Genomic DNA, 12802 nt, shown 5'->3' with positions numbered 1-12802 from the left:
CCAGATTTTGTTTCCTTGGCCTCGCTAAGGTGAAATCTGAGAAGGTGTTATCTTCCTTTGCATCTGCATCTTCCACCGGTATTCATCATGGTAGTAAGTTGTGTTGCCAGGATCCTTGACACGGATGTTGGTAAAACCTTGATGAATATGGAAATGCTCAAGTTCTTGAGAGCACGCGCAAGCGCTAGGTGTTATCATCGGCACTAACTGGGATTCCTCTCAGTTTCCTCGATTATGCTATAACCTTCAAACAGTGAATTCACTCTCTATTGTTGGGTTCTTCCCCAGTTACCAGAATCATTCCCAGCATTTGCATTCTGTTCCCAGCTTGCACCGCCATTGTGCCATTCTACCATGGGTCTCTTCCATTTCCGGTGGTAAGCAAAATCATCCATTACGTTGTCTTCAACAAGGTAATCCACATCATCCAAGTCCGAGTATGCCATTCTACCGACCCCCTCCAAACGATCGCTCGAGAATTGCCTTAGGCTGGTTTAAAGAGTCTCAATGATCTCTGAATCAAAGGTAATTCTTTTTGCCACTTAAGGGGATATTTCTACGAGTCACGGTTCCTAAGGTGTCTCGTTATGGTATCATGGAAACTCAACTCCTCGCTACGTTGACAACCGTTCACCACCCTCTTAGGTGTGGAATTGTTGTCTACCTAGTGAACCCTCGTCATTTGTTCCACTCCATCCCTCTAGATGTGTGTTTTGTGTCTTAGCTCGAGTGGTGTTACTATGCCTCATTCTGCGAGTTGATCATAAGTTGTTCGAGCTTCGAGAAGATCGATCCTTCTAGAGTCTCCTTCTCCTCTCGTGGTCGTGTTAGCTGGAGTTCTCAGAGCAAGATTCGAGACAATGATGGTGATCGAATCAACGTTCATTTGAAGTGCACCCTGGATCGTGAAGATTATGTTAGTTGGCGTTTTCCCTTCGTCTTACCCTACGCTTGAATCTTGGGACGAGATTCTTGTTTAGTGGGGGCGAGTTGTCACATCCCTAGCTTCTGGTGCTGCCTAGTGTGTGCATCATGTTTAAATTCAAATGAAATTTGAATTGAGGGATTTTCTAAGCCTCAGAAACCTTCTAAAAATGATGATCAACATTAAAAATTGCTTCAAATGCTTCCAAGGAAATGTTCCTTTTCAGCTTTGAAAAATATTGGCAAGAATAAAATGCAAACCAATATTTTTGGAGTGACTGAAACATTTATTTTGGGGCCTTTGAATTAATTCAATAACTATTTGCATTGGATATATATTTGATATATAAATAATATATGTCCAATAATACTGGAACATTTTTATGTGGTTTGGTATATTTTAGCTCTAGCCACATAACTATTTTCAGGATTTTATAAAATGGTTTAGTATTTTACTAAACTAAAACAACACAGAACAAAATAGATAAATAAAAACAGAAATAGAAAGAGCAGAGGACTACCTGGCGCTCACCTCAGCCCACTTACCTGGCCCAGCTCCTCCAGCGCGGCCCAGCCCACCCTTTTTCCTGTCGTCTTCCTCCCCTCGCACCGAAGCAGCTCGGTGGCGAGCGGTGGCGATGCCCCGGACACCTCCTGCTTGCCGCCTTCCCCTCATCGCCCTGGACTCCGTCCGCGACGCCACGCAGCCCCTGGCCCTTCTCACTCCCTCTGTACTCCTTCCCCCCCCTTCTCTGCTCTCTCCCGCAGCACCACCGACACGCCACCATCGCCGCCGACGCCGATTGTCGTAGCCACCGGCCACCCCTCGCCCTCCCGCTGAGCTCAGGAGCTCCGCCACTCTGTCCTCGACCCACCTCACCAAGCCACGCCCCTCCAGAAGCCCCCGAACGACCTCACCGGGCTCGTCTTCTACCTCGGACCCGCCGGCCATCACCGTCAAATTCGTCGGCTCCGGACCCTCCCCGACCTCGCCGAGCGTTCCATCGTCATCGCGGTGAGCCCCGTCGTGTTTCCCCTCTCTCCATTCGCTCGCCCCTATGTTGCACCCGCCGTCTCACCGCAACCGGAGCTCGCTGCCGCCGGCCATGTTGCCGTCGCGGCCATGGCTTGTTTCGGTCGCGTCCGAGCACGGCTTTGAGCTCGTGGGGCTCACAGGAAGCCCATGCGCAGCTCAGCTTGTCCAAAACCCCACCAGGGCCTCGCGCCCGTTACCACCCGAACTCCGGCGCCGACGCGAGCTCCGTTCTGACGAGCCCCGGCGTCCCCGCAGCCTCCCACCTACCCCATCAGATGCGGGAGAGCCCGGGCTACGCCCCGGTGCCCTCAGCGCGCGAATCCGATGCCCTAACGCAAGTCCGGCGTGCCCCCGCCGTGCTCCGTGGTCGTCGCCGGCGAAACTCCGGCGGGAGCTGACGTGGCTCCGTCATTAGGAGCTAATACAACTAACTAAACCACCAACAGCCACTGACAGTAGGCCCCACCCCTGGTCAAACCCCAGTCAGCACTGGGTTTGACCGGGATTAGTTCCTGAGTCACTGACCAGTGGACCCCACTGGTCAGGTTTGACCTGGGGCGCCCAGTTGACTCTGCTGACGTCACAGTGACATGGTGCTGACGCCATAAATCATTTCTGGATTTATTATTATTTTAGGAAATTTCAGAAATGCCCTAAACTTCAATAAATCATAGAAATTCAACCGTAACCCCAAATTAAATAATTTATATATGAAAAATTATCAGAAAAATTCAAGGAATCCATCTGTACCATTTTCATGCATGTTAGAACAACTTATAGGTGCTGTTTAGCACAAATCATATTAATGGCATTTGAATAATCACATATGGAGTTCGAATTTGAATCTTGTATTCAAACCAACCCCATTTAATCTGTTGCTAGTTGCATTAGCTCAAAACACATTCATATTGCCATGTCATAAGCATGCATCATATTGTGCATTGCATTGATTGTATTTCTTCTTCGTTGCCGGTATTTGTTCCCTCCCGGTAGACGATGTACCGACGATGTGATCGTTGACACTGATGAAGACTCAATGTTATCTTCAGAAGTGCCAGGCAAGCAAAAACCCCTTGTTCATTCCGATAAAATCCCACTCTCTCGCTCCTGCTCTCTTTTACTGCATTAGGACAACACTGATTCAACTGTTACATGATGCGGTAGCTGAACCCCTTTATCCTTTGCATGACCTGTCATTGCCACAGTAAATAGATGAAACCCACTAGCATGAGTAGGAGTTGTTTGAGCCCTGTTGTGCCTACTCATTCATGCTTGTTTGTCATGCCTGCTACTGCTTAGAGTTGAGTCAGGTCTGATTCATCGGGGATGAATCAGAGGCGTGTGAACATGTCCTACTGTGTGTGAGCTAAGTGTGTGAACACGATTTGGTAAAGGTGTCGGTGAGAGGCCATGTAGGAGTACATGGTGGGTTGTCTCATTGAAGCCGTCCTTAGGAACTGAGTTCTGTGTTTGTGATCCCTGATTCAGCTACTACCATGCATTGGGCCCTGAAATATGACCCCACTCGACTTCTTATTCACCCTAGTCCTCTGTCCAGGAGTTGCAAGTAGTTTCTGGTGTTTGTAGCTTACTGGAGGCCGTGGACAGCGCTGACCGTAGGGGTGGGCTGTGATGCGGTAGGTACGTGGCACGGTGTACCGGATGCCCGTTTGGTATCTCGGGAACCCTGTTCACATCATTTGGGGCTGTGAGCGAAACTCCGGCCGAATCTCCTGATGGATGGAACCCGAATAGGCGATAAACCTGGACTAGAGACTTAGGTGTTTAGGTAGGTCGTGGTCTACACCCACATCGGCTTTCGCTTGAAGTCTGCCGAGCACATGTCGTGTGCAGACGCTAAGTGGTGGAAACATGTATGAAGAAGTACACCCCTGCAGGGTTAACATCATCTATTCGAATAGCCGTGTCCGCGGTAAAGGACTTCTGGGTTGCTTATATCAGTTCATAGACAAGTGAAAGTGGATACTCTAAAATACGCAAGATAAGCGTGAGTGCTATGGATGGCGTTCCCGTAGGGAGACGGGAGCGGATCCATAGTGGTGTATTGATATGGTGAATATGTGGACTCGTGTGCGCCACCTCAAAAGAGTTACTTGCAGTCTAGTTTAGGATAGCCACCGAGTCAAAGCTGGCTTGCTGCAGTTAAACCCCACCATCCCCTTGGTTGATAATGATGCATATGTAGTTAGTTCTGATGTAAGTCTTGCTGGGTACATTTGTACTCACGTTTGCCTATTTTATGTTTTTGCAGAGAGACTTCGGTCTCACTAGTAGTTCCGCGTGGACTTCGACGTTTAGCTTGTTACCTCAGCTACGATCTTGTGCCCTCGGCAGGATCTGATAGACAGTCAGGCTTCTCAGCCTTTTTCATTTATAGATGTCTATACTCAGACATGATAGCTTCCGCTTGTGCTTTGATTTGTATGCTCTGAGTGTTGGGTCATGAGACCCATGTTTGTAATATCTCGCTCCTCGGAGCCTAATGAATACTTACTTGTGTCGTAGAGTCATGTTGTGATGCCTTGTTGTATTTGCACATATCGAGCATATTGTGTGTATTATTGAAATGCTTGGTATGTGTGGGATCTGACTATCTAGTTGTTTATCCTTAGTAGCCTCTCTTACCGGGAAATGTCTCCTAGTGTTTCCACCGAGCCATGGTAGCTTGCTACTGCTCCGGAACACTTAGGCTGGCCGGCATGTGTCCTTCTTCGTTCCTATGTCTGTCCCTTCGGGGAAATGTCACGCGATGAATACAGGAGTCCTGTTAGCCCGCTACAGCCCGGTTCACCGGAGTCCTGCTAGCCCAGTGCTACAGCCTGGATTCACTCGCTGATGACCGACACGTTCGATGTTGGGTCATGGATGCCTGTCCCTGTAAGTTTGTGCCACTTTGGGTTTACGACTAGCCATGTCAGCCCGGGCTCCTTATCATATGGATGCTAGCGACACTGTCATATACGTGTGCCAAAAGGCGCAAACGGTCCCGGTAAAGGTAAGGCGACACCCGTGGGAATACCGTGCGTGAGGCCGCAAAGTGATATGAGGTGTTACATGCTAGATCGATGTGGCATTGAGTTGGGGTCCTGACAATACCTTTAGTGTTGCCGGCCTTCTTGTCCGCTAAGTATTTGGGGCAGTTCCGCTTCCAGTGACCACTTCCCTTGCAATAAAAACACTCATTCTCGGGCTTGGGTCCATTCTTTGGCTTCTTCCCGGCAGCTTGCTTACCGGGCGCAGCAACCCCCTTGCCGTCCTTCTTGAAGTTCTTCTTACCCTTGCCTTTCTTAAACTTAGTGGTTTTATTCACCATCAACACTTGATGTTCCTTTTTGATCTCCACCTCCGCTGATTTCAGCATTGAATATACCTCAGGAATGGTCTTTTCCATCCCCTGCATATTGAAGTTCATCACAAAGCTCTTGTAGTCGGTGGAAGCGACTGAAGGATTCTGTTAATGACCGCGTCATCCGGGAGATTAACTCCCAGCTGAGTCAAGCAGTTGTGCAACCCAGACATTTTGAGTATGTGCTCACTGACAGAACTATTTTCCTCCATCTTACAACTGAAGAACTTGTCAGAGACTTCATATCTCTCGACCCGGGCATGGGCTCGGAAAACCATTTTCAGCTCTTCGAACATCTCATATGCTCCGTGTTGCTCAAAACGCTTTTGGAGCCCCGATTCTAAGCTGTAAAGCATGCCGCACTGAATGAGGGAGTAATCATCAGCACGCTACTGCCAAGCGTTCATAACGTCTTGGTTCTCTGGGATGGGTGTGTCACCTAGCGGTGCTTCTAGGACATAATCTTTCTTGGCAGCTATGAGGATGATCCTCAGGTTCCGGACCCAGTCTGTATAGTTGTTGCCATCATCTTTCAGCTTGGTTTTCTCTAGGAACGCGTTGAAGTTGAGGGCAACATTAGCGTGGGACAATTGATCTACAAGACATATTGTAAAGATTTTAGACTAAGTTCATGATAATTAAGTTCATCTAATCAAATTATTCAATGAACTCCCACTCAGATAGACATCCCTCTAGTCATCTAAGTGAAACATGATTCGAGTCAACCAGGCCGTGTCTGATCATCACGTGAGATGGACTAGTTAACATCGGTGAACATCTTCATGTTGATCGTATCTTCTATACGACTCATGTTCGACCTTTTGGTCTTCCGTGTTCCGAGGCCATGTCTGTACATGCTAGGCTCGTCAAGTCAACCTAAGTGTATTGCATGTGTAAATCTGGCTTACACCCGTCGTATTCGAACGTTAGAATCTATCACACCCGATCATCACGTGGTGCTTCGAAACAACGAACCTTCGCAACGGTGCACAGTTAGGGGGAACACTTTCTTGAAATTATGTGAGGGATCATCTTATTTAAGCTAGCGTCGTTCTAAGCAAATAAGATGTAAAAACATGATAAACATCACATGCAATCAAATAGTGACATGATATGGCCAATATCATTTGCTCCTTTTGATCTCCATTTTCGGGGCGCCATGATCATCATCACCGGCATGACACCATGATCTCCATCATCATGATCTCCATCATCGTGTCTTCATGAAGTTGTCTTGTCATCTATTACTTCTACTACTATGGATAATGGTTTAGCAATAAAGTAAAGTAATTACATGACGTTTATGTTGACACGCAGGTCATAAATAAATTAAGACAACTCCTATGGCTCCTGCCGGTTGTCATACTCATCGACATGCAAGTCGTGATTCCTATTACAAGAACATGATCAATCTCATACATCACATATATCATTCATCACATCCTTTTGGCCATATCACATCACATGGCACATGCTGCAAAAACAAGTTAGACGTCCTCTAATTGTTGTTGCAAGTTTTTTACGTGGCTGCTATAGGTTTCTAGCAAGAACGTTTCTTACCCATGCCAAAACCACAACGTGATATGCCAATTTCTATTTACCCTTCATAAGGACCCTTTTCATCGAATCCGATCCGACTAAAGTGGGAGAGACAGACACCCGCTAGCCACCTTATGCAACTAGTGCATGTCAGTCGGTGGAACCAGTCTCACGTAAGCGTACGTGTAAGGTCAGTCCAGGCCGCTTCATCCCACGATGCCACCGAATCAAGATAAGACTAGTAACGGCAAGTAAATTGACAATATCAACACCCACAACTGCTTTGTCTTCTACTCGTTAATAGAAACAACGCATAGACCTAGCTCTGATACCACTATTGGGGAACGTAGCAGAATTTTAAAATTTTCTACGCATCACCAAGATCAATCTATGGAGTCATCTAGCAACGAGGGAGAGGGGAGTGCATCTACATACCCTTGTAGATCGTGAGCGGAAGCATTCAAGAGAATGGGGTTGATGGAGTCGTACTCGTTGTGATCCAAATCACCGATGACCTAGCGCCGAACGGACGACACCTCCACGTTCAACACACGTACGGTTGGGAAGACGTCTCCTCCTTCTTGATCCAGCAAGGGGAAGGAGAGGTTGAAGGAGATCCAGTAGCACGACGGCGTCGTGGTGGAAGCAGCGGTGATCTCGGCAGGGCTTCGCCAAGCTCCAATGAGAGAGAGAGAGAGGTGTTACGAGGGGAGAGGGAGGGGCCAGGAACTTGGTGCGGCTGCCCTCCCTCCCCCCCACTATATATAGGGCCCCTAGAGGGGGGGGGCACGGGCCTAGAGATTTGATCTCAAGGGGGGGGGCGGCCAAGGGGGGGTGGCTTGCCCCCAAGCCAAGTGGGGCGCCCCCACCCCTAGGGTTTCCAACCCTAGGCGCAGGGGGAGGCCCAAGTGGGGTGCAACAGCCTACCAGGGGCTGGTTCCCTTCCCCATTTCAGCCCATGGGGCCCTCCGGGATAGGTGGCCCACCCGGTGGACCCCCGGGACCCTTCCGGTGATCCCGGTACAATACCAGTGACCCCAAAACTTTCCCGATGGCCGAAACTGGACTTTCTATATATAATTCTTCACCTCCGGACCATTCCGGAACTCCTCGTGACGTCCAGGATCTCATCCGAGACTCCGAACAACATTCGGGTTACCGCCTAATATCTCTACAACCCTAGCGTCACCGAACCTTAAGTGTGTAGACCCTACGGGTTCGGGAGACACGCAGACATGACCGAGACAACTCTCCGGTCAATAACCAACAGCGGGATTTGGATACCCATGTTGGCTCCCACATGCTCCTCGATGATCTCATCGGATGAACCATGATGTCGAGGATTCAATCAACCCCGTATACAATTCCTTTGTCAATCAGTACGTTACTCGCCCGAGACTCGATCGTCGGTATCCCAATACCTCGTTCAATCTCGTTACCGGCAAGTCACTTTACTTGTACCGTAATGCATGATCCCGTGATCAACCACTTGGTCACATTGAGCTCATTATGATGATGCATTACCGAGTGGGCCCAGAGATACCTCTCCGTCATACGGAGTGACAAATCCCAGTCTTGATTCGTGCCAACCCAACAGACAATTTTGGAGATACCCGTAGTGCACCTTTATAGTCACCCAGTTACGTTGTGATGTTTGGCACACCCAAAGCACTCCTACGGTATCCAGGAGTTTCACAATCTCATGGTCTAAGGAAATGATACTTGACATTTGGAAAAGCTCTAGCAAACGAACTACACGATCTTGTGCTATGCTTAGGATTGGATCTTGTCCATCACATCATTCTCCTAATGATGTGATCCTGTTATCAATGACATCTAATGTCCATAGTCAGGAAACCATGACTATCTTTTGATCAACGAGCTAGTCAACTAGAGGCTCACTAGGGACGTGTTGTGGTCTATGTATTCACACATGTATTACGATTTCCGGATAACACAATTATAGCATGAACAGTAGACAATTATTATGAACAAGGAATATAATAATAACCATTTTATCATTGCCTCTAGGGCATATTTCCAACACTTCTTTGCCCCCCTTTGCTTTCTTCCGAAGGCACGATCTCCAGCATCTTGGTTAACACGGGATCCGGCAAGGTCTCGGGAAGGGGGGCCGGATACCTGATTAACTTCGCCTTCGCTACCCACTCCTGTTTCAAAGACAACTCTTTTAAGGGTGATGTTGTGATAAATGAACGGATGGTGTGTCTGGGCACAAGGCTACTTACTTGAGTATCCGGACGATTGCAGCTCAGACCTGCGTCCTCCGTAGAATCCGGGTACACTACTTGTGGTCCAAAGAACAATTTGTACATTTCCACGGGCGTCATGCCAAGAAAATGTTGGAGAACTCGTGGTCCCTCCAGGTTGAACTCCCACAGGCAGAGGGGGCGACGTTTGTAGGGCAGAACTCGGCGAATTAACATAACCTGCGTCACCACGACCAGACTGATGTCTCTTTCTAGGAGATCTCGGATGCGGCCCTGCAACAGGGGCACGTCCTTTGCCGAACCCCAGTCCAGCCCCTTATTAACCCATGATGCCAGTCATGGCAGGGGACCCGAGCGGAAAGCAGGCAACGCCACCCACTTGATGCTCCTAGGAGCTGTGATATAAAACCACTCTTGTTGCCATAAGCTAAACTCTTCTTGAAAAGAGCCCTCGAGCCATGGAGCGTTAGCATTCTTGCTTATAACAGCGCCTCCGCACTCCGCATGCTGTCCCTCAATCATATTCGGCTCTACTTTAAAGGTCTTAAGCCATAGTCCGAAGTGAGGAGTAATACGGAGGAAGGCTTCGCACACGACAATGAACGATGAGATGTGGAGGATGGACTCCGGGGCTAAGTTGTGAAATTCCAGCCCATAATAAAACATGAGCCCCCTCACGAAGGGATCCGTCGTGAAGCCTAGCCCTCGGAGGAAGTGAGACACGAACACCACGCTCTCACCAGGCTTGGGAGTAGGAATAACCTGCCCGTGAGCAGGCAGCCTATGCGAGATTTCGCCGGTCAAAAACCTGGCCTCTCTCAGCTTTAGCACGTCTTCCTCCGTGACAGAGGAAGGCGTCCATCGGCCTCGAAGGTCGTAGCCGGACTTCGTCGAAGGTCCGAAGCGCCTGAAATCTGGGGCCTTGGGTGTTGGAACTCGAGGCGAAGGGCGAATTCCATTGAGATCAAAAGAAAGGAGTAAGGCCTTGGTCTCTTTATAAGAGGTTGAATACCAAGAGCCCTCCCCGTGACCGTTTGGGACTCGCCTTTGATCAAGGAGACACACCAACGGGCTCGATTGGGTTACCCACGTCCGTATTGATGAGAATCCCGTAAATAAAGGGGACACGATCTCTGCTTCGACAAGATGTGCCAAGGAAACCGCCTCGCAAAACGCGCTGAGGTGGGATAGTAAAAATGGTTCAAATAAAGGCTTGCTGTGGCGTGATGACACGCTACGGAATACGTCAGCAGGTTGGACTTGTGTAAGTATTATTCTCTCTATGGCAGTATGTGGAACTTATTTTGCAGAGTCGGACACTATCCTTGTGTTCAAAATCTTCTATGAAGTATTCGGAGGAGGAACCCGCCTTGCAATCCCGAAGACAATCTGCACGCCGGACTCGTCGTCATTGAAGCCTGGTTCAGGGGCTACTGAGGGAGTCCTAGATTAGGGGGTGTCCGGATAGCCGGACTATAACCTTTGGCCGGACTCCTGGACTATGAAGATACAAGATTGAAGACTTCGTCCCGTGTCCGGATGGGACTTTCCTTGGCGTGGAAGGCAAGCTCGGCAATAAGGATATGTAGATCTCCTCCCATTGTAACCGACTCTGTGTAACCCCAGCCCTCTCCGATGTCTATATAAACCGGAGGGTTTTAGTCCATAGGAAGAAGAACAATCATACCATAGGCTAGCTTCTAGGGTTTAGCCTCTTTGATCTCGTGGTAGATCTACTCTTGTACTACCCATATCATCAAAATTAATCCAGCAGGAGTAGGGTTTTACCTCCATCGGGAGGGCCCGAACCTGGGTAAAAACATTGTGTCCCTTGTCTCCTATTACCATCCGCCTAGACGCATAGTTCGGGACCCCCTACCCGAGATCCGCCGGTTTTGACACCGACAACGGGCCTCGGCCCAAGTCGCCGCGCGCAGGCAGGGCCGGAAGTACCAGGCGCTGGAGGTTCTGGGCCAGGTTCCGGGGAGGGTCCGGCCTAACCAGAGAGTTGGCACGGGTAGAGTTGGGTAGGTGTCCAGGGGCTGGAAGGTCCGGGCTGGCCGGAGGTTCCGGGGGCCGGAAGGTCCGGGACGGGATCCGGGCTGGTTCCGGGCTAACCAGAGAGTTGGCACGCCTGGGCTGGTCGAAGACGTCGGAGGCCGGAAGCTCCCGGTCGGCCGGAGGGTCCAGGGGCCGGAAGTTCTGGGCTCTGGCCGGAAGCTCCAGGATGTCCAGAGAGTTGATGCATGTCTCTTCTTCTTCAGCTCCATCTTCCTCTTCTGATTCTTCTTGCTCCTTAGCTTCTTCATGGCTAACTCCTTGATACATGAGTATGCATAATTTCTCCATTTGAGGTAGTAGCCATGTCTCATGTGCATCAAAGTGAACTTGTGAGAGGAGAGATGTCACCTCTATTTCGAGAGGTCTTGCACGTGCTCGTGTCATGGGTCCGCTAGGCACTTTATGAGACAATGGTAGGTGCATGGGGATGACCTTGGCATGCTCCGCATCATATCCCCTCCCTTAGGGAAGATCCGACCTTGGATCAAATTCTTCATCACCATGGTAGGGCGAGAGGTCCTTGACATTGAAGATGTTGCTCACGTTGTACTTGTCGCGTGGGAGGTCAATCTTGTAAGCGTTGTTGTTGTAGCGTGCAAGTACCTTGAAGGGTCCATCCGCTTGAGGTAGAAGCTTGGACTTGCGTTCGTTGGGTGAGGGAGTCCTAGACTAAGGGGTCCTCGGGCGTCCGACCTGTTAGACGTGGGCCAGACTGATGGGCCGTGAAGAACATGAATTCTGAAGACTGCACTCGTGTCCGGATGGGACTATCCTTGGTGTGGAAGGCAAGCTTGGCGACAAAATATGTGGATTCCCTTCCTTGTAACCGACTCTTTGTAACCCTAGATCTTCCCGGTGCCTATATAAACCGGAGGACTTAGTCCGAAGGGGAGATACTCATTATCATAGTCATACAAGCTAGACTTATAGGGTTTAGCCATTACGATCTCGTGGTAGATCAACTCTTGTAATACTCATATTCATCAAGATCTATCAAGCAGGAAGTAGGGTATTACCTCCAAAGAGAGGGCCCGAACCTGGGTAAACATTGTGTCCCCTATCTCCTGTTACCATCGACCTTAGACGCATAGTTCGGGACCCCCTACCCGAGATCCGCCGGTTTTGGCACCGACATTGGTGCTTTCATTGAGAGTTCCACGGTGCCGTCCTCAAAAGGTTCGATGGCCCCTTCAATCGTCAACCATGACGCTATCCAAGGAGAAACCTTCCTCCCCGGACATATCTTCGTGTTCGGCGGCTTCCCGCTGTGGGCCAACACGTTTGGCCACCTAGAGCAGATCGATAGCTACGCCCCTGGCCATCAGGTCAGATTTGGGAGCTTGAACTACGTTGCGGACGTCCGTGGAGATTTGATCTTCACCGGACTCGAGACCGCGGCGATTGCTCCTGATCACCTCGATGAACATGACCTAAATCTGTCATCGGACCGCATCCAGGAGATAGTTCCTGTAACTACTCTGGCCTTAGATCCGGAGCATATTATTCCATCCAAGGATGGGAGGCTCAACCCCACCACGGAGGCCACAGATTCCTCGGCGTTGGAGCCGCACATGGACATAACCTCACACAGTATTTGTGCCACCGAAACTCCGGACTCGTCTCCGGTCATAAATTCCTAGCTAT

The sequence above is a fragment of the Triticum aestivum genome, chromosome 2A (assembly GCF_018294505.1).
Source record: "Triticum aestivum cultivar Chinese Spring chromosome 2A, IWGSC CS RefSeq v2.1, whole genome shotgun sequence".
Classification (NCBI taxonomy): Eukaryota; Viridiplantae; Streptophyta; class Magnoliopsida; order Poales; family Poaceae; genus Triticum; species Triticum aestivum.
Note: the sequence above shows the minus strand (reverse complement) of the source record.